The sequence below is a fragment of the Colobus angolensis genome, unplaced genomic scaffold (genome assembly GCF_000951035.1).
Source record: "Colobus angolensis palliatus isolate OR3802 unplaced genomic scaffold, Cang.pa_1.0 Scaffold46, whole genome shotgun sequence".
NCBI classification, from domain to species: domain Eukaryota; kingdom Metazoa; phylum Chordata; class Mammalia; order Primates; family Cercopithecidae; genus Colobus; species Colobus angolensis.
In genome coordinates this window covers 11724510-11747644 of record NW_012118043.1, presented here as the reverse complement: position 1 = coordinate 11747644, position 23135 = coordinate 11724510, and the positions used below count along the sequence as shown (strand labels likewise).

Here is a 23135-nt window from a genome sequence, read left to right as displayed (position 1 = left end):
TCTTTGTTGGGTTTCCTGTATATTTGTAACCAGACTCCCCTCAGAGTGCTCATCATTTTGTTAATTGTTCAGTTATTCTGTACTTATCTCAGTTACCAAATGAAAACTATTGTGTGTCAGGACCATATATTCATCTTGTGTGCCTTCCAATGCCCAGCCTGATGTAGTGCTTGTGCTCCTGTCAAATGACAAGACCAGTGGTCTGACCACAGAGTGCCTCTCCAAGGCAGAAATTCTATGGACTGGAGCTAATGCATTGGCTACATCACTGTCTCATTATATAATACAGAGGGAAGAGCAGTCTCCCTGCCAAAAACGGAGAAAGGCAGCTACACTCTCTGGATAGGGATGTGAGAAGGGGTGCATTTCTCCCAATATTCTCCACCATAATTGTGGGAGGAGGCAATCACTACTGTCCCCACATAGTACTTTGGATAATTTGCTCCTACTCCTCTGAGCATTTTAGCCCTGAAGTGGGGATGACCTCTCTTTTCAGTATTCCCATTGTATTTGGGAGTCAGTGCTCCAGGTTAGCCTCTAATATGTTAGAATTTTCTTCTGCATTGGATAATGCTGCCTGCCTCCCTGTGAGCAGGGACCTTTCCTTACACCTCCTTGGACCAAATCCCTTCCGTCCATCCCCAGCACAGAAGAATGTTTCATATATACTTTCTGTTTGATGAACAGAAAAAGTGACTGGACTCCGAGTGGAAGAACTTCTTAATTCTAGCCTTGTAGTGTATGTAACCTTTACTGAGTAAAGAGGGCAAATAAAAGTATCTTCTAGATCAAGTTCCTAAGTTCAATCAATGTGTATAGATTTGAACTGATTTTCTACAGACCTCTCTCTCTGGTGAGTTAATATTAACAAAAATTATTGTATCTGCTGACCAGAGGTCTTGTTTTTCTGTTGTGCTGTCTCCTCCACTGACTTCTGAGGTTGCCCTGGGGGTCTTCCATGAGCCCAAAAAGCATTGTTTAATGTACTTCTTTAGAAACCACTTAAGGATGCTGAATCACTGCTCCCTGGATGTTCAGACCAAAGACTAGTCTCCATGATTGCCAAAGTATATGCCCAGGGTCTCACACTATTCCTCCTGAAAACACTCCTTTCCATTCTTTCTCATTAACCCCTCTCACTGGCCGGCCTCCTTCTACAGATCAACTATGCAGATAGAAGGCTCAGCCTCCAAGCTTCCCACTTCAGCAGACACACCCTATAAATTCATTCAGTTCCTGAGTACAGTAACCTAGAGGGAAGGTAGACCAATGACTAAATGCTCAGAATGGTGATGTGCTGCTGCCCTCCTTGCTATAGCATCTCTCTCTTCTCTCTCTCAAGGCCTATCTTCCAGCCATCTGATCTTATGTACTTGAACCAACAGGATTAATGCCTGGTTAATACCTGGAGGAGGGGGCAGGAAGCAGAAATTTCCCAAAGCCTCCAGTATGTACTTTCTAGATCCTCACTCCACTGGACCTACTCATATCCTGAGTCTACCCTCCTTAAAACCAGACCTGAACCAGGCATGGTGGCATGCACCAGTAGTCTCTGCTACTTGGGAGGCTGAAGAAGGATGATCACTTTAGCTTAGGAGTTCAATTCCAGTGTGGGTGACATAAAAAGAATCCCATCTCTAAACTAATGATAATAGTTTAATAATAATAGTTAATAATAAATCATACTGTATAGGCGTCTTCCTCCTGTCTCTGGTCCAGTTAGCTCTGGGGTTACATATACCCCCTATAGTCCCACCACAGTGTCCCCATCTTACCCAGAATGGAGGTGATTATTAGACATGCCTATATGTGTGACTACAGCCACCACACACTTTGCATGCTTCTACTCTCCAGATATAGCAGGCTTTAGCGTGCTTGGGTCAGATCAGAAATTGCTGAATCAAAGCCACATGTGGCTGTGGTGGCCAGGCCTGAGAGAAGCTCGTAGATGCACTGTCCAGCTCTCTACCTTGGTATGCAGGGACAAGGACTCATTGAAGGGACCCATAGGGCAGGGCTGAGGTGCAATGCCATGCTAGGCAAAACACGTGTAAATAAATCTATTATTTTATTGAAACTCATTAGATATTTGATTTATTGTGTGCCAGGAAAGTACTGTATGAAAAAGTCAATTTGTTGGCTTTTATAATCTCATTAGGGTTTCCTTTTAAGGCATTCTAATTGGAGGTGCCATCTGTTCTCTTATAAAGGCATTGTACATCACCACAGTAAATAATTTTTCGGATACAAGGAACATATCTGGAGTTGTTGAGGCAAGGCATAGCCCTGTACTGTGGCCTTGGGGCTCCTGCTGGTTCAGTGGGTTGAGCAGGGCAGGAGTGCAAGGGCCCAGCCCAGCCTGAGATACACTGGTTGGGGTGGAGAAGGCGCAGGTACTGGTTCACTTTGCACATTCACTCTTCCGTCCATTCCATCGAGAGACAAACACAACCTGACTGAGCACTGTGGGTACCCAGGTAAAGAAGGAGAGCTTTGTCTTTCTGAAATGTACAGGGCATTGGACATCTACAGTGTTCAGGTCCTGTGGGCATGAGGGAGGGAGTAAGTGTCAGGAGAGATCAAGAGCCCAGGTCTGGAAGTCTGGAGGGGCCTCAGGTTTAGTGTGCAGCTGTTGACTTTAAATGGATTATATCAGTAGTCACACACATTCACTGGCAGTATTGGAAAGTTTATAAAGAGTTTTAGAACTTCAAAATGTGTCATTTGACAAAGCCATAAAACCTATAGTGCACTAAGAATTAATATTTTTAATGAATCCTGTTGATCCCTTCGGGCTGGCACACATATAGTCATTGTAGTTTTGTAGTGCTACAAGTGTTAATTTATTTCATGTAAACATTTGGAATGCACGGTACCTTTTGCAGCCCTGTTGAGGCATTTGTTTGTTTTCTTTTTAATCTACTGGGAGACCCAGGGACACCCCACCCCTTGACCTCTGAGATGCCTCTGTGTGTCCAGCCTTGTCCTTGAATTTTGTCAGTGGACTGCGCAAAGATGCAGGTGCACCTCAAGACAGTGTCAAAGGGGCTGGTGTGGGCTCCAGATGACGTCAGAGAAGGGTGGCTTAGAGAGCTCTGTGTTTTGAGTCTGCAGTCACATCACTGCTGCTGGTCTCTGGATGACTAGCTCCCTTCTTCCTTCTTCTCTCTCCTCCCTTCACCTCAACCCAGGCCTGCAGCTCTAGATCTTCCCAGTACTTGCTCATATCCAAGAGGATGCCTCTTCCCTCTAACCTAGGCCATGTATGGAATGAGGTGGGAGCTTGGGGGATAGCTAGAGGCAGGTGACAAGTGACTCCACCACTCCCTGCTCATGAAACTCCCTGAATAAAGACAGACTACCTGAACAGTGGGGATCACCTTCAGTGAGGAGTTACTGAAGGGCTACTGACAGTAAGGGGAGGGGTCATATGAAAAGACAATGGGAGGGGACAAGGGGATGGTGCAGCCCCACCAGCAGGGAGGGGTTGCTAAGGTTATGGACTGAGGAACCAGCTCTGAGCTTTGGGCTTGCTGTGCTTCCACTGAAAAAACTGCTGCCTTCCTCCCTGTACTGCTTACTGAGGCACTGCCCAGAGGCTCTCAGTTTCCCTGGTGAGTTCCGGCATCCCCAAACTGCCTCAGTCTTGAGTGGGTTCTGGGAAAGCTCATAGAATCTTTGATTTCACATAGTGGGTAGAAGATGGGCTTTGGCACTTCAGAGACAAAAGTTTGAATCTTGATTCTGTCTCTTGACTTCTCTGTGACTTTGGTCTAAATTCTTAGCTTTCTTACATTCTGTCATTTTATTCTCACAACTTCATAACAAATGTATGCTTTTCTGAGTTATTATGAGGATTCAGCCAAATAGTATTGTAGAGTCCTTGGCACAGTGCCTGGTTCATAGTAAACTCTCAATTGATGTTAGAACTTGCTTTGGTTACATCCCTGGAAAGTGTGAAGATTGCAGCAGATATTGAAGCTTCCAGCATGAGAGGATGTTGGATATCTGAAAATAAAAGTGATGTTGTAGGGGGAGCCCAGGCTTGACGCCATCCCTGAGCATCACAGCAGAATCCATGGTATGGTCCCAAACCACACAGTCATCTTGGCCTGAAGATCCTGCTGAAAACAAATGAGAAGGTGACTGCGCTACCCTGCTACCTGGTATGCAGTGGGAGAAGGAAGGAGGCACAGGAAGAGCTTTAGAGAAGCTGCCAAGCTCGCTCCTCACGGGTGAGAGGTGCCAAGAAGCTGGGCAAGAGCAATGGCTCACAATACTGGCTTTCCGTTCCCAGGCAGCAGAGACCTAGCAGCTCCTCACACTGAGACACACTTCCTTCCACAGGAGGACCAGATGGCAAGGGAGACATGGTGGGGTCAGCTGGGCAGAGGGGCAGCCAGGAACACACTCAGAGGTGCACAGCAATGTGAAACCCAGCACCACGATGCAGGGCTTGGCTTCTGTTTTAAATCATTTCTAGTTTACTGGGGGACGAAATGGAAAGGAGGAATTTATGAAGCAGGTTAAAATAGATAATTATGCCTTATAAAATTGCTGTCTGTGAAAAACTATACAGAAGGACTGGTGTGAAAATAATTACCTTGTTACATTGCTGACCACAAAAACCCCTTTTCTGTCACTCACATGGAATAAATGTTAATGGATCACAGAGGCAAGCTAGTGCTTGCATTGTTTCTTTTATTTCTTCTTCAAACACAATGGACTTCTCTCTGCAGTTTTGATCATTTGAAATGGAATGAAAAAGGGACTTCAGAGGTCATTGTGTCCCCTGAGCCCACCTACCAACCCCTTAGATGAGGGACACAGTGCCTGCCAGTCTTTCAGGGTTCCCCTGGAGGCCATCCCTGGCCTCCCTCCTGGCTGACACTGAGAGACAGGGAAGACTAGTGGCAAGGGCAGGGATTTTGAGTTTGTCTCCTGACAATAAGACCTGGGGCAAGTTACTTAGCCTTTTGGAACACGAGCTTCCTCCTGGATAAAATTGGGTATGCTGGAACTCGAATTAGGAGGTTGTGAGAATTAAAAGCCAGAAAGCAAGTGAAGCTCCGGTGAAAACTCAGCTCAAGTGAACTCAGGAAAACTCAGCAAGTGAAGCTCAAGATGAAAACTCAGGTCTGTCTGACTCCAATGCCATGACCTCAGTGGCAGCTAAAATTTGAGAGCTCGGAGAATGATGTTGCAAACCATTGTGGCAATGATGGTGATTGGCTGTTATTCTCACTCGTGAATCTACCTTGCATAGGGAAGGGTAAGAATCTGCTCTTCCCTCTCCCATTCCTGCATAGTCTGGTTTCTCTCCTTTAAGTTCGTGTTTCATTTTTTAAGGTGCTGGCAGTTTTTTCCCTCTTTTATCCCAGGCATGACAGGGCAGTGGTGGGGTGGGGGTGGGGGGTGGCGTCCCTGTGGCATAAGGATCATGTCCCTTGGACAGACTGCTCAGGAGTGGGACATTCCCAGGGCCTAGACCCTGATCTTTCCAGGGAAGCAGGGTGGATGGAGAAGAGTGCATAGGGCTTAGAGGGTAGAAATGGCCTTGGGATGACAGGCACAGAAGGATGTCCTCTGCAAGTGGCCTCTGCAGCCAGGTTTGGTGGCCATAGAGCATTGTGGGTCTGTAAGGACATCAGCTTATAAGCCCTCTGGTCTTGGGCATAGGATCTGCTGCTCCGTGCTCCATAAGATCCCCACTGATGGTTTCCCTTAGGTCAGTGGTTTTAAAATGCAGTCCCTGGACAAGCAGCCTCTGTGTCACCTAGGAACTTACTAAAAATAAAAATTCTCAGCCCCACCCCAGAGCCACTGAATGAGAAGCTCTGGAGGTGGAGCCCAGTGATCAGAGTTTTAACAAGCCTTGCGAGTAACTCTGAAGGCTGTGAAAGTTTGGGAACATTGCTTGAGAGTTGGGTCATGTTCCTCTGTCCTTTGCTTTATGACTTCTGGGGAGAAAGGCCATTGGGTGAATTCTCACAGACTGGAACCACAGGGCCTTCCCCTCCTCATCAATGTCCTGTGTGCCAGACTGGAAGGCTGCAGGGAGTGGGGCTGTGAATATGTATGTGAGAGAGAGGAGGGATGGGGTGTGTTGTGAGTGTGAATGTGTGAGTGCATCTGTGTTTATTTGAGTGGTTCAAAGGAGGGTCTCACTACTTCTCAGAAAAATCCCCACCTGTTCTGGCTCAGTTTCTATTTCATTTTCACTCTTTTTTTTGAGATAGAGTCTCACTCTCTCACCCAGGCTGGAATGCAGTGGCGTGATATCAGCTTACTGCAACCTCCGTCTCCCAGGTTCAAGTGACTCTCCTTCCTCAGCCTCCCAAGTAGCTGGGATTACAGGTGCTCACCACCACACCCGGCTAATTTTTGTATTTTTAGTAGAGATGGGGTTTCACCGTGTTGGTCAGGCTGGTCTCGAACTGATCTCATGATCCACCCACCTCAGCCTCCCTAAGTGCTGGGATTACAGGTGTGAGCCGCTGCGCCTGGCCCATTTTCACTCTTGAGTGGTCAGAGCAATGTGAAGACCTGCAAAGGACATTGTTAGCTGGGGCTGGGAGCAGTAATGTGGGAGAGAAGCGAGTGGAAGCCAGGAAGCACAACGTGGCTAGAGTGAGCTCAGGGAGGGCTGAAGGAGAAACTGAAACAGAAGGAAAGTGACTGATGGACACCATTTGCCCGAATTCAGAGGGAGGATCCAGAGGGTAGCCAGTGTAAATGGGTGATGGGCCCCAGCTCACCTGGGAGGAAATCAGGCCAAGAGGAAACTTCTGAGGCTGCTGCTGCAGGGAGGAGCTCTTCAGGCCAATAGGGCAATAAGCACTCCACATGAGACAGGAATCTAGTGTCATAAATTGGGGACTGCTTGCTTGTCTGCATGTCTACACAATGAGGGTGGTTTTAAATACTTTTCAAAAGTCGGCCTTTTTACAAGTGTTTACTTGGGTTAATCTAGGGCTTGCAAAATAGTAAAAGAAGGCTGCTTTGCTCCAGCTGAGTTCTGCCCATCGCTGACCAGGGCTTTAGTGTAAGTTACCCTGTGTGTTCTATTCGGTAGGTAAAGAGACTGTTTGATATTACCCTGATGTGTCATCCATGTTGCCCATAAAAAATACATTTGTGTTTTTGAAGGGAAGGTAGTTTGTGTTCTCCTTGAGGTGAACTACAGACAAAGGTCAAAGATCAAGAAGAGTCAGAGGACAAGCCTAGATTTGGGTCCCTGCCCCATGCTGGACAGTAGATGGTTTATACACCTGGATGCAAAAGGAGGGAGTGTGACTGCAAGCTGGAAGCTATTTATAACTGTCACTGCCACATCAGGAAGGGTCAGCGTTGCCTGTGTAAATGTGCTTTCACACTTCTGTAATCTACAATTTCTTTTCATAGTTGTTTGACCCAAGTGAGTATAACCTTTTTGAGGAATTGTGTAGCTCTAAGTTTTAAGCTAAAAACCAGGCACACTAGCTAACACGTCTGTTTCAGAATTTCGTAAGAGCATTTGGAGTCACAGATTGTTGACACTCTGAGCACTGCCACCCCAAATCCTCCCAATGTTAGCCTTCTCCCTCCAGTAACCCAGAGAGGCAGAGGTGGTCATGCCACTTTTATTTTTCTGAGCATTTGTGATGACAGCTCATGTCTTGTGCAGGACAGCATCACTCCATTGCCAACAGCAGTAACCCATTGCTGGGAGAGAGGCATTCTGGACTTCAGATTGGGCACTCCTTCCTTACTCCTGTCCGTTGGTCAGTCCTTGAGGACCAATGCTCAGCAGGCCAGTGATTTTAATGCTTAAGAACAATGTTCTCATCTTTTAAAAATTATCTCCTTGAGGCTAAACACTTGTTGCTTTAACTGTTGCCCAAATTTCCTGACCCACGCCCCTGCCCCTCTGCCATATGTCCAGGCTCCTGTCTGGCCTTTTCTGAATCTCTCACATTTATCGATAAAGCTCTCAAAATACGGCAGCCAGAATGAGACTTGTGATCCTCACTCCAGAGCAAGGTTCAGTAGAAAAGTCATGGATTTTCCTTGTGATTGGGATATTGCAACCTTGTGTTCACTTTGGTTTTAGTCACTGAAACTGTGAGCTCCCACCAGATGTGGCAGCCACTAAACAGCCAGTGCTTTTGTTTGTCTCCTCAGGAAATGCTGTCCGTTTAGGTCTCCCCTATGTGCATTTATCAGTATGATTTCAGACATTCTGCCTTGTGGATTTAGGCACAGTGCACTTTCACATATAGAGCATTTTAAATACTGATTTTTATCATCTTTCAGATAATCAGTGTTAGCATAATTGCTAAGACTGTGGGCTCTGGAGCCTGTGCCCCGGTTCAAGTCCTGCTCTGCTACTGAACAGCAACGTGGGGCAAGTGACAAAGCTTTTCTGTCTCTATTTCCTAATCCATAAAATGGGGACAATATTAGAACCTCCCTCACTGCACTGTTATGGGAATTAAATGCAGTATACCATTTAGGCTGGGCACAGTGGCTCATGCCTTTAATCCCAGCACTTTGGGAGGCCGAGGCAGGCAAATCATGAGGTCAGGAGTTCGAGACCAGCCTGGCCAATATGGTGAAACTCTGTCTCTACTAAAAAGAAAATAGAAAAATTAGCCAGGCGTGGTGACACGTGCCTGTAGCCTCAGCTACTCGGAGGCTGAGGCAGAAGAATCACTTGAACCCTGGAGGCAGAGGTTGCAGTGAGCTGAGATGACACCACTGCATTCCAACCTAGGAGACAGAGCGAGATTCTGTCTCAAAAAATAAATAAATAAATAAAACAATATTTGGCATACAGGAAGAATTCAGTAAAAGTAAGCGATTTTATTTTATTACTATTATCAGAGTTGTCTACCCTACTTTGATGTAATTTTCAAAGCAGCTAAAATCCAAGCACTGGCACTATTATTTAGTTAACGTTTCTTCCTTCAATATACAAGTATTTGTTTACTTTTAGAAGTTACTCTTGTGGAAATCTGGGTTTACTGTATACTCTATACTCTTTTTCTTTGCAAGCTAATGCATTTTTAGAGAAAGAAAGAATATTGACTGGCCTGACTTACCCAGAGAACACACAATTTCTTGTCGGTCTTTCCTTGAGGATTACAAAGCACCAATTTACTTGTGAAGTTCTAGAAGGAAGGGATTAAGTTGAAGTGCATCCATGTAATCTACTCCCTTCTCTATTTTAAAAATCAGAACAAAGCTGTCCTCTCCATGACTTTAGGGTTCCCTCTTGCCATGAATGCTCCTTTGTGGTTTCAGGCAGTTGTCTTGATGTCAAATGTGTAGGTTCTGGTCCAAGGCAGAACTGGCCTGGAATGGATGCTGGAACTTAATGGTTGCCACAGCTCAGCTTCTTCAATATTCTCTGCTCCAGTTGTTCACCTCTAAGGCGAAGACAGTCAGGAGTGAGCAGCTCTGCATCCTCTGTCCTCTACCAGCCTCTCACCTCCTTCCCAGATGGGAGGAGACCTTGCTTTGCACACCCTGAGCATTCTCAGCTATTCAGAGCTATTCTGGTACCAGAATCATGCCTGTTCACTGGACTGGAAGCTCTTTGACATGCTGATTTTATTATTTCTTTTTTTAATTTGCTTCATGACCTTACAGAGCAGGTGTGTCCAATGCAGTCAAGTGGTAAGAGTCCTGCTGTGGAATCAGGTAAACCAGGGTTGACTCTCAGCTCCACTCCTTCCTCACAGTGTGGCCTTGGGTAGGTTACCCAACTTACCTGAATCTCTATTTTATGTCCCCCAAAATGAGGATATTGTTTATTATTGTGTCCATTGTGAATGGTATGTAAAATGCCTAACTCAGTGTTAGACACATGCACAGCACTCAATAAATTGTTGTCTTTGTTTGGGTTTTTATGAATAATGTTTAAGAAGTGGGTTTTGAGTCTCTAAGATATGCAATTGAAATTAAGAAAACATGGCCAGGCGCAGTGGCTCACACCTGTAATCCCAGCACTTTGGGAGGCCTAGGTGGGTGGATCACGAGGTCAAGAGATTGAGACCATCCTGGCCAACATGGTGAAACCCTGTCTCTACTAAAAATAGAAAAATTAGCTGGATGTGGTGGCATGCACCTGTAGACCCAGCTACTCAGGAGGCTGAGGCAGGATAATCACTGGAACCCAGCAGGTGGAGTTTGCATTGAGCTGAGATCGTGCCACTGCACTCCAGCCTGGGCAACAGAGCAAGACTCTGTCTGAAAAAGAAAAAGAAAAAAAGAAAACATTAAAAGTATAGGTGCAAAGGCTTTTAGATCAAATTCTCCTGGAGAGTCATCCTAGGTTGGCTAAATTCTGACTCCATCACTCCCCTGTCTCTACCCCATCACAATGTGATTACAAATCTGTGTGCAACCCGTGCTACCATCTTGATCCCTTGCTTCTCACAGGTGATCCCCAGATGGCCTTTTGGTCCCCTTTGTCTCCCATCTCCCATCCATGATAATGGCACCAGATCCCGATTTCATATGGCCAGAGACCAAGCCAAAATTTGACAGTGGGATCTGAGCTGTGACTCATTCCTAGACCTCTTGCCAGTGTCCTTTTGATGGTCACTTTTCAGAGTCACCACTGCCGGTCAGTCCTGGAACCTGTGTTGATCCACTGCACCCCCTGTTGCTGACCATTCACTTTGTCCCAAAGTCAGGTGCAGAATCTACCCTGAATCCCATTACACTGGGTGGGCCCCTGGCTGTACCTTTCATCAGTATGCTTCTCAAAATCTGTCCCTACATCTGAGCTTGCAGGCTTCTCCCCTCTCCAAGGACCAGTATATTTCCTGACATTTCTTGGAGACCACCTATACTCTCCTTCATTCTCCAAGTCTCCAGCTGCCATATTGGAAATCTGGTACCGGCCAACCTTTCCCAAACCAGGACTGCGACTTTCCAGATTCCCTGGTTTGGTAATACATGTGGATGTCGCATGGACGCTAAAACCAGAAACCCCCACACATCACTGATAGCTTCACTTAGGTGTGGCAAAGACGAGGGATCCCAATGTCTTTGACTGCCATCAGATATTTAGAGGGAAGCCACTTTCCACTTGGCATAAAGGTAGATTCTGAATGATATCCACAAAGAGCAGAGGCTGCCTGGTTAGTGATCTCTCCATAACTGGAAGTGTACAAAAAGGTTCTGGTGATACCTGCCAAGAGGGTTTCTGAATAATATATGAAGTTAGGCAAAGTAGACAGGAATGGGTCTTATAGTCAGTATGAGCGAGTCCATGCTTTCTGGATTATGTGTGCCATAGGATGTGAAAGCCAGCATTTTGTAGTGATTTATTTTGAAACTGTGTGTTTGCTTTTTCTGAGACGCTTTCCTCACAATTGGCTGGAAAATGCCAAGTCTGAGCCAGACACCTGAGAACTGCTATGATATGGGATTGGCTGTGGGCTTAAAATCTGGACTTTCCAATGTATAAATAATCACTGATGATTTTGAAGACACAGAGCAGGCTGCAGTCTGAAGTCAGCCTACAGAAGGCTTCTGATTCCCTCCACCCTGTGCCAGAGACTACCTCCACCCCATTAAATAAAAAGTGTTCTGGCTCTGAAGCCACATCAAGAAGGGTGGCTTGTCTTCAAGAGGCTGAAGGATAGATAACTAGAGGCTAGTTGAACACTGAGGTCAATCTGTCCCCCCTCCCCATTCTGGAGACTAGTAGGTTATGGCAATGGTACCAGTCGGAATGGTGTGCTGGCCCCTCCTTGGCTATGGCTTAGACTTGCAGGAGATGCCCAAGGTGGCCTTTTAAGCAGCTCTTCTGAGTCACCTCAGAGGTTTACTTTCCCAGGCTTACCTTGGAAATGGCAATGAAGGGCGCTCCGTTGTGCAGTTGGAGTGAACCTGCATGACAGCTATGTAGTAAGATGAAGCCAGGTGCAGGCTGGCTCTTCTGGGGCAGAGGTGCCCAGAAGGTGAGGGCTGGGGTGGGGTGGGGGGCAATGGTCAGTGAGAACCCATAGTAACTGCCATGCCCTGCCAGTACTCCGTGAGCAATAATGGAAAGCTACTCAGTTCTCACAAAGAGATTGTCATCTGCCAGCCAGCAAAGAGGAATTGAGCATCAGGTGAGAATTGGCTCTCCCTGTAAGTGAAAGGCAGGCCCTTTCAGGGTCTGCATGAGGCTCTATGAGGTTAGCCATGTCCACACCCACACCTGTCTGCATAGGTCAGACTGTGAAGCACCAAGGATTTGGAGACAGAGACCATACACCATTACCGTGCTGTGTGCCATGGTGCTCCACTATGCAGTGATAGCTGACTGGAATAAGAACACACGTGCATACCCCTAATACTAATAACTGGCATTTATTAAAGTGTTGCTGCAGTTTAGGCCCTGTGCTAAGCCTCTGACATGGTTTTTCTCAATTAACCTCAGAGATTATAAGACAAGTACTACAACTAGTTCCAATTTATAGATGAAGAAATTGAGGCCCAGAAGGGCTAAATGACTTGCCCAAGTTTCCACCTTAGTGAGCAGCAAAGCCCATATTTCCTTCCAGGCCCTGACAAGGTTCAGGTCTCCAGCTCTTCACCCTCAGTGCTAGTCTACTTCTCTCAGGAAGGAGGAGGACTATTGCCTCTGATATGACCTGGCACCAGATTCATGGTAGAATCCCAGGTAAGATGGGGAAGGATCACATTTTGTTGATTAGAACTAGTTATGTGTGCTCCATGCAAGGTGGCTGGGAAAGGTGTCTTCTGTGAGACTTGAGAAGAGAACAGAATTGGACAGGGAGGCCCGAGAAACCCCTACCGAGTATGCAGTTCCCCACGGGTGGGTGTTTGGGCCCATTCAGTGTTTCATTAATATAAACAATAATACTGCCACAAAAATGCATATCCCTATATTTATGGAGGAAATTCACCTAGAAATAGAATTGCTGGGCTACGGGGTGCATGCACTTAGAACCAATCAATATTACAAAGTGCTTTTCCAGAGGCCTTGACCAGTGTACACTCCTCACAGCAGTGTGCATCAGGCTTCTCCATACACTGGCCTGATAATGTTATCAAGACTTTTATTTTTTGCCAAGTTGGCTGACCTTCTAGCCATTTTGATTAGTATTTCTCTGATTATAAATGAGTGTGTATTTTTTATATGTTTATTGACCAATTTATTTTGTCTTCTGGGAATTGTCTGTTTATAACCCTTGCCATTTTCTATATTTAAAAATTGATTTCTAGATGACAGTTAATTATATGTGACATCCTGCCCTCCAGCCCTCCACTTATTTTTAACTCTATGGATACTTGTTTTGTCATATTGAGGTTTTAAATTTTTGAACTCAAATCTGACCATCTTTTTCTTTCTGGTTTGGAAATTGGTGTCTTGAGCTTTTGACTACATTTTATGTATGTCCTTCCCACTCTAAGGCATGAAAACACTCTATATTATACTTTCTTTCTTTTTCTTTTCTTTTTTTTTTTTTTCAACTTCTGCCTCTCAGGTTCAAGCAATTCTCCCACCTCAGCCTCCTGAGTAGCTGGGCTACAAGTACGCACCACCATGCCTGGCTAATTTTTGTATTTTTAGTAGAGGCGGGGTTTTGCCATGTTGGCCAGACCAGTCTCAAACCCGTGGACTCAAGTGATCCCCTTGTCTCAGCCTCCCAAAGTGCTGGAATTATGTGCATGAGCCACCAAGATTGGCCTTGGTGCTTTCTTTTAATTCTCTGTATGGTGTTTATGTTTAATTCCTTCTTCCATCTGGAACTTTATTTTGCATAGGATGTGATATCAGTATTCTTTTTTATCTTATTAAAAATAACATCCCAAGAACTCCACCTGAATTGTCCACATTTTGGTGAGATGTTTCTTTTGTTATATACTAACTGTTTGTGTATGTTTGTCTTTATTCTTTCTCATTGGTGGTTCTGTCTGTTCTGGCACCAGTTCTAAACTGTTCTAAAGATGGTAGCTTTCTGATATGTCTCAATGACTGGTGAACTAAGTATCTGTTTATTATTCATTCTCAAAAATGGCTATCCCATTCTTAAACATTTTTTTTCTTCAAGATGAATCTTACAACCAGCTTAACAAATTTCATTAAACAATCCTGTTTAATCAGGGGTGGAATTGCATTGGATATATAGATTACCTTGGGGATGATTCTCTTCTTTATGATATTCTTTATTCCATTCAGGTATGAGGTATTCAAGTCTTCTTTCACGTTCTTCAGTAAAGTTTTGTAGTCATCTTCATAGAGGTCTTGTGAGATTTACTCCTAGGTATTTTATGGTTTTGTGGCTATTATGAATAAATACTTTTTTATTATATTTTCAAACAGGTTATGATTATTAATAGATTACACTGTAATGGTGGGAGTAGTGAGCTTTCTTCCACTGGGCATCTTCTGTTAGTGGGCATCTAACAGAGGCTGGCCAACAGGGAGGGACTGTAGAGGGTGTTCGTCACCAGAGACACACTGACCACCAAGGTTTCATTGCATGCCATGAATTACTGTGTCTATGAAATGCCAGAATCAGGACTTTCTCTTGAGGGACCTATAACACCCTGGAAAGTATGCTTACCTTTTTCAATTTCTTTTTTGTTCTCTTGACCTTGAATTGTTGTCTCAGGAACCAGGGCCTTTTCTGGATACCTGGAGAGAGGCAGCACGTGTCTCTTTTATAGCTGCATAAGCCAGTGCCTGGAAGAGTCTTCTGTGTATTCCCAAGGAAAATGGAATGAGTAACCCATGAATATTTAACCCATAGTCACTTCCCAGCTGTTATCTTGATGCCAGTCTGATCTACAGTCTCTAGAAAAAGATGGAAAGTTATGACAACTAGAAAAATATTCTGTCATCTAGGAAGGGGGCCCTTAATCATTTTTGATGGACTGTGGAGATTCAGGACTCCTCCACAGGCATCCCCATCTCTCAGGAATGGTGGGGAGATAGGACTTCTGACCATAGAGTAGCCCAGAGGTTCCATCCTACCTGCGTGAAGCAGAGACTCCCCCAGTGTGGTCCAGATGGTTGTCTTCTTGTAAAAGAAACACCTTAGAAGTCCCATATCCTTCCCTCATCAGTGCCTAGTATCCAAAACTTCAGTAGGGTGTGTGTTGTGTGGAACTAGCCAGGTTCTGCACTCCTGAGAGTAGCTTGTGAGGAGCTGAGATCCTTCACCTGCAAGGCTTTCATTGTATATGACTTCCATGCCCAATGGACTTTGGCCCAGTGGCTACCAACCAGATCTCCAGATGCATAGCAAATTCCTATCCAGATCTGAATCTCCACACTTACATCTGCATGGAGAGAATTACTGAGCTCCGGGCTGCATCAAGATATGCTAAATCAAACCAGTAGTTTTGGGTGGTTCAGGGCCTGAGTGCATCAATTAGAAATAATGTCTAGAACAAGGAACTCTGTACAAGTTCTGTCCAGTAAGACCTATTCCTCTGTTGTGCCAAAGACTGAAGTGTGTCTCAATGTCTTTTCACTTCAAGAAGACTCTAACCGGCTTGCTTAGACTGTTGCCTCCAGTGACAGCAAATGCCTTGGAGCCTGTCCTGGCAGTACGTGGCCTAGTGTAGTGATCTTTCAGCAGGAAGTGCTCTGGGGATTCTTCCTCTGAGACTGACTAGGTCAGAGGTGCTGTGAGCAGGGCTTGGCACAAGGACCCTACCTGAAGGTCTGGGAGAACCTATACAGGAGGTCTGCTTGGGGGTCTCAGGGGCCTTAGGCAGGGAGATATTTTTCCTGCTTCACAGGGCCTTCAGGTCAAGTGTTCTGCACAAAGTCTTTTTTTTTTAATTTTATTGTACAGGTGTGCACTTGGTCCCTGTTTCCCTTCTAGAAAGTGAAGAGATGGAAAGGGACTCCTGGATAACTATACCAGGCAGTCCCTTATGCATATAAAGTACACTAAGGATCACGGAATGCTTTAACCTGTTATGCCTTTTGATTCTCCCATAAAGAGTGCAGTGTTCCCTCCAAGTTCCCATAGCACAATGCCTGGCCATCTCCAGGCTCAGGGGGATAGATCTCTACTAGCTTTGTCAGTCAGTGGTTTGTGTAGCTGTTGCATAGGTGCCAGTCTCCTTTGCAGACCTTCAGCTTCTCAGGGTAGACATCAGTGAACTTTTCATAACCCCACATACACAGCACAGCACACAGGAGGGTCTCAGTAAACACAGATGGATTGATCTGTCAAGGATCAGTGAATGATTAGGCTGAGAGAAGATAAGTGACTGCTTAAGGTCACACTTTGGCAAGGCTAAGACTCAGCCCCGGTTTTTTTCTTTGAGTCCAATGCATCTTTCCTCACTGTAGAAAGCTTTTGAAGCTGCATTTCAGGGGTACGAAAGGGATCTTGAAGGCCATGTTTTATGACATGACCTATAGTTCTTGATTTGGAGCATTTCCAGGGGATTTTCAGGGGTGGGAGCATATTGTAGCTTTCCTCTCTTTGGCCTCACCTTGGGCCACAGCTAGAAGATTCAACCTTCTATCCCTCTCCCACATGGACAGTAACCTGAGACTGGTCACAAATACCTCCCTACTGAGGTGCACTGCCTCCCAGGATCCAGGGTCCTCAGCCATCCTCTAAGGGCTTCTGCAGCCCCAAGGAAAGTTAGACTCTCAGACTTGAGCTCAGGCTAGGTAGAGGGGTTGTCTCTTTTCCCAGAATGTATAACCTACTTTTTTTCTCCCAGACAACTGGCTCCATTGAAGCAGGAGAAACAAGAAGTACTTTCTACAAACATTGGTTTTGGTGAAATGTGTAACACTAGGCTCTTTGATGCTCCTGAAATCCCTCTCAGCAGAGTCCCTCCTTGTTTTGACTAATCATTTCTTCTTATTACTAACTGTTATGATTAGGAGAATTGCCTGAGTACAGGCCCAGTGTTTCCAAGACCCTAATGAGCAACACGTGCAGACTCGCTTAGCATAGTCCTGGAATCATGGTTGTTCTGTTTCCTCAGGGAAGCTGCTGAGATGCCTCAGGGGCAGGAGCGTCTTCCTGCCTCCATGAAATCTTCCCCCAGCCCCCAGAAAATGCTTTGCATTGCAGCTGTGCTGTACACCATTAGGTGCCTCTACCCCAGGTGGAAGAGTTGTTAAGGATGAGATTTGGAACTTGCCAGCCCTGCACTCAAATCTTGGTTCCACCAGTGCATGAGTTGGGCAAGTTTCTTTATACTCTGAGCTAGAGTTTTCTCATAAATAAACTGTAGACAGTAGTTGCTACTTCAAAGAGTGTTGGAAAGGTAAGGTTACATTAAGTAATCCACAAAATACCTAAGACAGTACTTTGCATACGGTATTTATCAATAAAAGAAAATTCGCATTTCCATGTTGACCTCTACTGCTCTTTCAGATGCACGTAGTATCCAAAAGTTCAATTTATCTTTCTTGGTTCCAAAGACAATTCAAGGTCAAGTAGAAATCTGCTCCAGGGAAAGGACCCAAAACTGGTTATTTAGGCAGTGATATGAACAAATTTCATCAAGTCAGAGCCATGTCCACAGGAAGGCAATGGGACAGGGAGCCCTTTTGGTCACCTAGAAGGCAAGCACCATGCCCAGCACCAGTGCTGGGCATGCACACCTGTGTGACAAATATGCCTCCGCTAGTGACTGTGTGACCAGAGACAAGACATTCTGCCACTCTGGCCCTTTGTTTTCTTATTTTTAAGATGGGGATAATAATGCCTCATAGAGTTTTGGAGAGAAAATAGTGATATAGTATCTGTAAAAAGACTGTGCTGTTCAGAGATGTTACAAAGTATTCAGAATCTGCCTCTTCTCATCTCCTCCGCTGATGTCACTCTGGCCCAAGCCACCATCACCTCTTCCCTAGATGACTGCTGTGGCCTCCTGATTGGTCTGCCTTCTTCTACCTCTGTCCTCTTCTAGCCTGTCCCCCCAAAGACAGCATAAGTCTAAGCATGCCATTTCTCTGCTCAGAGCCCTCTTTACAGTAAAACCTCATTTACAGTAAAATTCCTGGCAGGCTGAAACCAGGACTTATGAGTCTGCCTCCCCCACTACCTTTCTGATCTTTGTTATGACCCCTCTCCTTCTTGATTATTATATGTCCACCATGCTGCTTACTTGATCTTCCTCAAAGAAGGAGCCAAGTGTATTCCCACCTCAGGGCCTTTGCACATGCCAGTACTTTGGGCTGGGGAACACTCCCTCTAGATATTTGCATTGCTTCTGTCTCATCACACTCAGGTCTCTGTCCAGATGGCCTCTGCTCTGAGAGAGCTCCCCACACCACCCTGGCATGCTGTCTCCCCTCCTCCTCTATGTATCATCAGAGCCCTGTTACTGCTGATACTATTCATTTATCTACTTATTGAAATGTTATCTGACTCCTTCACTAGACAGTGCACTCCATGAGGGCAGTGCCTGTGTCATTGTCTTCACATTCATCATTACCATATAACAATGAGTTAAAAATTACAGCTGCCAATAGAGAAGCCATCCTAAGTGACAGGCACTGTTCTAACCCTTCACTTACACTGCTCATTTGGTAGTCCATTACAACAGTCCCACGGGTTGCTTTGATCATCATGCAGATTTTACCAGTGAGTATGCTGAGGTTTAGACAGATTATGCCAAAATCCAGAATTCAACTCAGTTCTGTCTGTGTCTGAAGATCTGTGACCTCCCATCCTTAGTAATTTGCTGCTGGGGTTCATTTAAAACTGATTTCAAAGGTGGTATAAAATTTTCTCTGATAAGGTTGTGCTCACATGGCTGTTAGAAAAAGTAAACCAACATGATTTTCCTGAACTTTAATGCCCTCTCCTCCTTGACCCAGAGAGATATCCTGTACTTTGAGGAGAGGAGCCTCAAAGGATGCCTGAGCTTGCGGTGGGACAGGCATCAACCAACCTTCTAGCCAGCCCCTGCTGCCTTGGACCCTCAGCACAATTCTCTCTCTTGGAGGGACACCTCAGAATTTCAGACAACACTTATTCCATATTGAGCAAAACAATGTCCCGTATGTCTGGTATTCATTGTCAGCAGACTGCAGACAATTCTTGATCTATTTTTTTCTAAAGATCCTGAGCCCTTCCAAGCTTCTGGTATCGAGAGGGGGATGTCTTTGGCATCCTTTAAATGACTTACTAGTCTGTCCATTTTGGTGCCACTACTTTCCACAGGCCCCTGGTAACTTATTCCTGGTTTCCCATGTTGCCTCAATAACCTCCTTCCCCTAATGGTAAAACAGGGCAATCCTTGGACCACTGGCCTCTGTTATGTGGTCTTATTATGATGCCTGACATAGAATCTTTAGAAGCACCCCCACTGTTGGCGAGAGAACTCAGTGAAAGGGACAGGGAACACACAGGCTTATGCCACTCTCCAAGGTCCTGAACCAACATGCTGCACCACATCACAGCCCTTTCCTCTAGGACACTGGTCATTCTTGTTTGATGTGCTCCTGTTGAGGGAATGATGGAAAAGGAATTACTATCAGACTTAGGATGGGCAAGAGAAGGAGAGTAAGAGAGCTGAACTTAGGCTACAGAGCATCATAGCCACAAATGACACTTAGAAAGAATAAAGGTTTGGTGTTTCCTTTTGTTTTGGCATTGTTTTCAAATAACCATTTATCAAGAAGAAAAGACCACTGCACATGAAGTTGAATTCATGTTTATTTGATAATGGTACTACATCGCTGACAGTTGAAACTTTCCCTCTTTTGGCTTATGTTATCCTCCAACCCATCCTGCTTTTAGCCCTGTGTGCCATACTTTGGGCTAGGTATAATAACCAGCCTGACTTGGTTCCCTGCATATTTTGCTCCCATAGAAGACCTCTTCAAACTTCTACAGCCCCCATTTCCCTGTCTGCTTCTGCTTCTTGAATTCTGCTTCCCCATAAAATCTCAAAGATCCTTTTACCTTCTCCAGGAAGCCTTCCAGTCACTCAGACATGGTTCATTTAAGTAGCTGTGTCACAATAACCAACAGAGAAAGAAACACTCTGGTAGAATCCTTATTTTGAAAAGTGAATTCTGGACCATGCTACCTTCCCAGCCACTCACACCACACTCTCTCCCACCATCCATACACCTGATATCATTTTCTGGTCACCCTCTCTACCACCTCTTCACCTTCATTTCATATTGAAGAGTGCTAAAGTCGATATTGAAGTACATATTCAATATTGAAGTTCATATTGAAGTACTTTTTCCAAACTACAATCTTGAATCTTCTCAGCCATGGAGAACATTACATTTGTTGCTCTCCTAACTGATAATACCTAGGAGTCTTGAGTTTCAAGTGTCCTTCCTGGCTCATTCCCAGAACCCACTGCAATTCTTTCACCTAAAGTTTTGAAAAGAGGGCACAGTTTGCTGTGAGAGTAAAGGAAAAGTTTATTTTCCCATAGGTCAGGGGAGGACAATGAATACCAGATACCAAGTCAAAGTCAGGCTACCGCTAGGGAGGCCAGGAAGCAGAGACACAGGTGTGGACAGAAGTCACAAGCCCAGTACCTAATAAGAACAGGACCTATTCTGGAAACACAGCCCCATGCTCAAGGTTAAGGTTCTACCCCTTGGTAGAAGTGCTTGCTGGGGCTAGGTGGCCTGGAAGGTGCAGATTGGGGCAGGCAGAAACACTACAAGGTGTTTCTTTGGACAGGTGCCAGAGATCATCTCTGAATCTATTGATTTGCACTGGTCATGTCTTTTCCCAAACATCTGTAACCCTTTGCATCTGTATCACTTTGATCCTTTACTGTGTATGTTCACAGTTTCCAGTACTCCTTAGGTATGGACTCCTACATCAGGTTTCCCCAACATAGATTGCACGACCTCATGGCTTTCACAGTCTTTAGCATAATTCTGAATGAGGGGTCTCTGCTCAAGAAAGGGTGGCTGAATTAGGTCAGTCTTAATTACATGAGCAGGTGAAGGTTCCAGATAATCCAATAATGACAATACAAATACTACTACTACTAATAGCCTGAGATGTTACTCAGTTTCTCTGTGGACCAGCTACAGCTAAACTCTTTAGGCACCTCATCTCATTAAATTCTCTGACTTACCATTTTTCAGATAAGGAAACTGAGACTTAGAAGTTCACTTTCTCAAGGTCAACCAACTAGAGAATATATTTTAACTTGGTCAGCGTGAACACTTAGGAGGTTCATCAGTTGGTTTCAGGGGACTAAGAACCCACTCGGAGTCTGAAAACTCATGTGTTCCAACACATGTTCACTTTTCTGGGGGAAAAGCTTTGTTTTATCAGATTCTCTAAGTGGTCATGCACAGAGTAGGGAGGGCCCCACCTCTGGCCTGATGCAGAGGAGCATGATCCCAGCCTGAATGTGGGGTTTTCCAGGGGAGCATTTCTCCCAGGTTTAGTTCCAACCTTGTGGACAACCACCATGGTTGCAACCTTCACCAGCACCCAATGGGGATGGATCCCCGGACGCAGACCCTGGCTTCAGCAGTGCACAATGAGCTATACCCTGCCTGCTTGGCACCTTGTACCAGCCTGAAATTTACTACTAAATTCCTGATAAAAGAATTGGCTTTGGGGGCTTACCTGTCTTCAGCAGATTTTCCCTTTGATTACTCAGGAGTGCTCTTATTTCCAGTTTAATGCCTTCAAATAAACTCACCCACTCTCTCCCACACACCCTGTCTCACCATTCTTTAAAAAATTATCTGGCCCAAATCACATTAAGAAGCAGGAGATTCTATCTTAATATGGCAACACTTGGGCTGGCCCTGTGGGTCTAGAAGGATCCTGTTTAACCCTTTCTGATCCCAGTGACAACCATGCTCCATGCAGGCTGAGCCAACCTCTCAGGCACATCCTGGAGGACACTAGAGACCCATCTTCATAACTCATGACCCACCACACTCCCTCCTCACCCAAACAGAAAATCACAGCTCAACACTTCTCCCACCCTTTAAAAGGACTGAATTTCCTTAGCCCTTTAAACAGAATGCATTCATCAGAAGTAACCCTGGCAACAGATCAGAGAGGCTTCAAAAAGCTTGTCTGTATGTAATTAAGAAAAACGAGGAAGAGCAGGGAGCTCAGACGGGGAGACCACGGTGCTGAGCCCTGCCACTGCATTCACCGAGGGCTTTTGCTGAAGGAGATGGCAGATTTTCTTTCGCTGTTCTGGCTTCCCTCTCTGCTTCCCCTTGTAATGTTTTTGTTTAGTGGTCTCAATTGGCCTCCTTCCTAGAGATGTTGCTGGGGACCCAGATTCTGGATGAATACTCCCTGCAAGAGTAGGGCTCCAAGCCAAGGAGGCAGTGCCTGGATGGGTAGGGAAGTGGCTTAGCACCTTCCTCCAGGGAGATTTATGCAGGGGCCAAATCTACCCTGGTCAGCCTTTCATTTAGGCATGAGGGAGACTGAGCAGTCTACCTGCAGGAATATGCCCATCTCATCAGGATGCTACAGCACAGACATCTGGGGCCATCATCATTTTAACCACCCAGACATGAGACCCTGGTTTGCCAGCCCTGGAGCGGGCCTCATGAGAATAAGAGACAGAGCCCAGCATTGTTAGGAGGCCATCTGAGCCCTGGTGCTTTTTCTTCATAACACTTATTCTTATTTAAAATAATTTCATTTATTCTCTGTTTCCTTCTAGTCTATTAGTTTTCTCTCACTGGAATATAAGCTCCATAAGAGAAGAGGCTTGCCCGTCTTGGTTTTTCTGCCTCTCAAGTGGTGAAAAGAATGCTGGGAGTATTTGTAAAGGGAGTAAATGAGTGAATGAGTAAATAATGAATGGTCATTTTTTTGTGACCCAGATTCTGGTCACCTCCAGAAATATGCACTGGCACTTGCTTTGTGGGAGGAACAAGACACACCCCTGCCGTCAAGGAGGCAGGGGAATGATACACTGCAGGCATGTCTGGCTCTCCTAACCCTCTGAGTCCATTCTCCAGGGAAGGCCCTTAATGTCTGTTTCTGCTCCTTGGAAGGAAAGGATTCAGATTTATGTACTCCTGCACTCAACAACCATGACCCTCATAAGCCCCTATTCATGCCCCACAGATGCATTTGCTCTGAAAAGCACACATGAATGGGAAGGGGGCAGTGGCTGCTTTATATAAAGACTTTTCCTAATCAACATGAAAAATCCCTTCC

General features: G+C 45.3%; 1 protein-coding gene across 1 annotated transcript in view; it reads left to right on the top strand.

Moving 5' to 3' along the window:
• Positions 1-23135, top strand: part of EPHB1 (EPH receptor B1) — a 446298-nt gene that overhangs the window by 297820 nt on the left and 125343 nt on the right. The window lies entirely within an intron of this gene.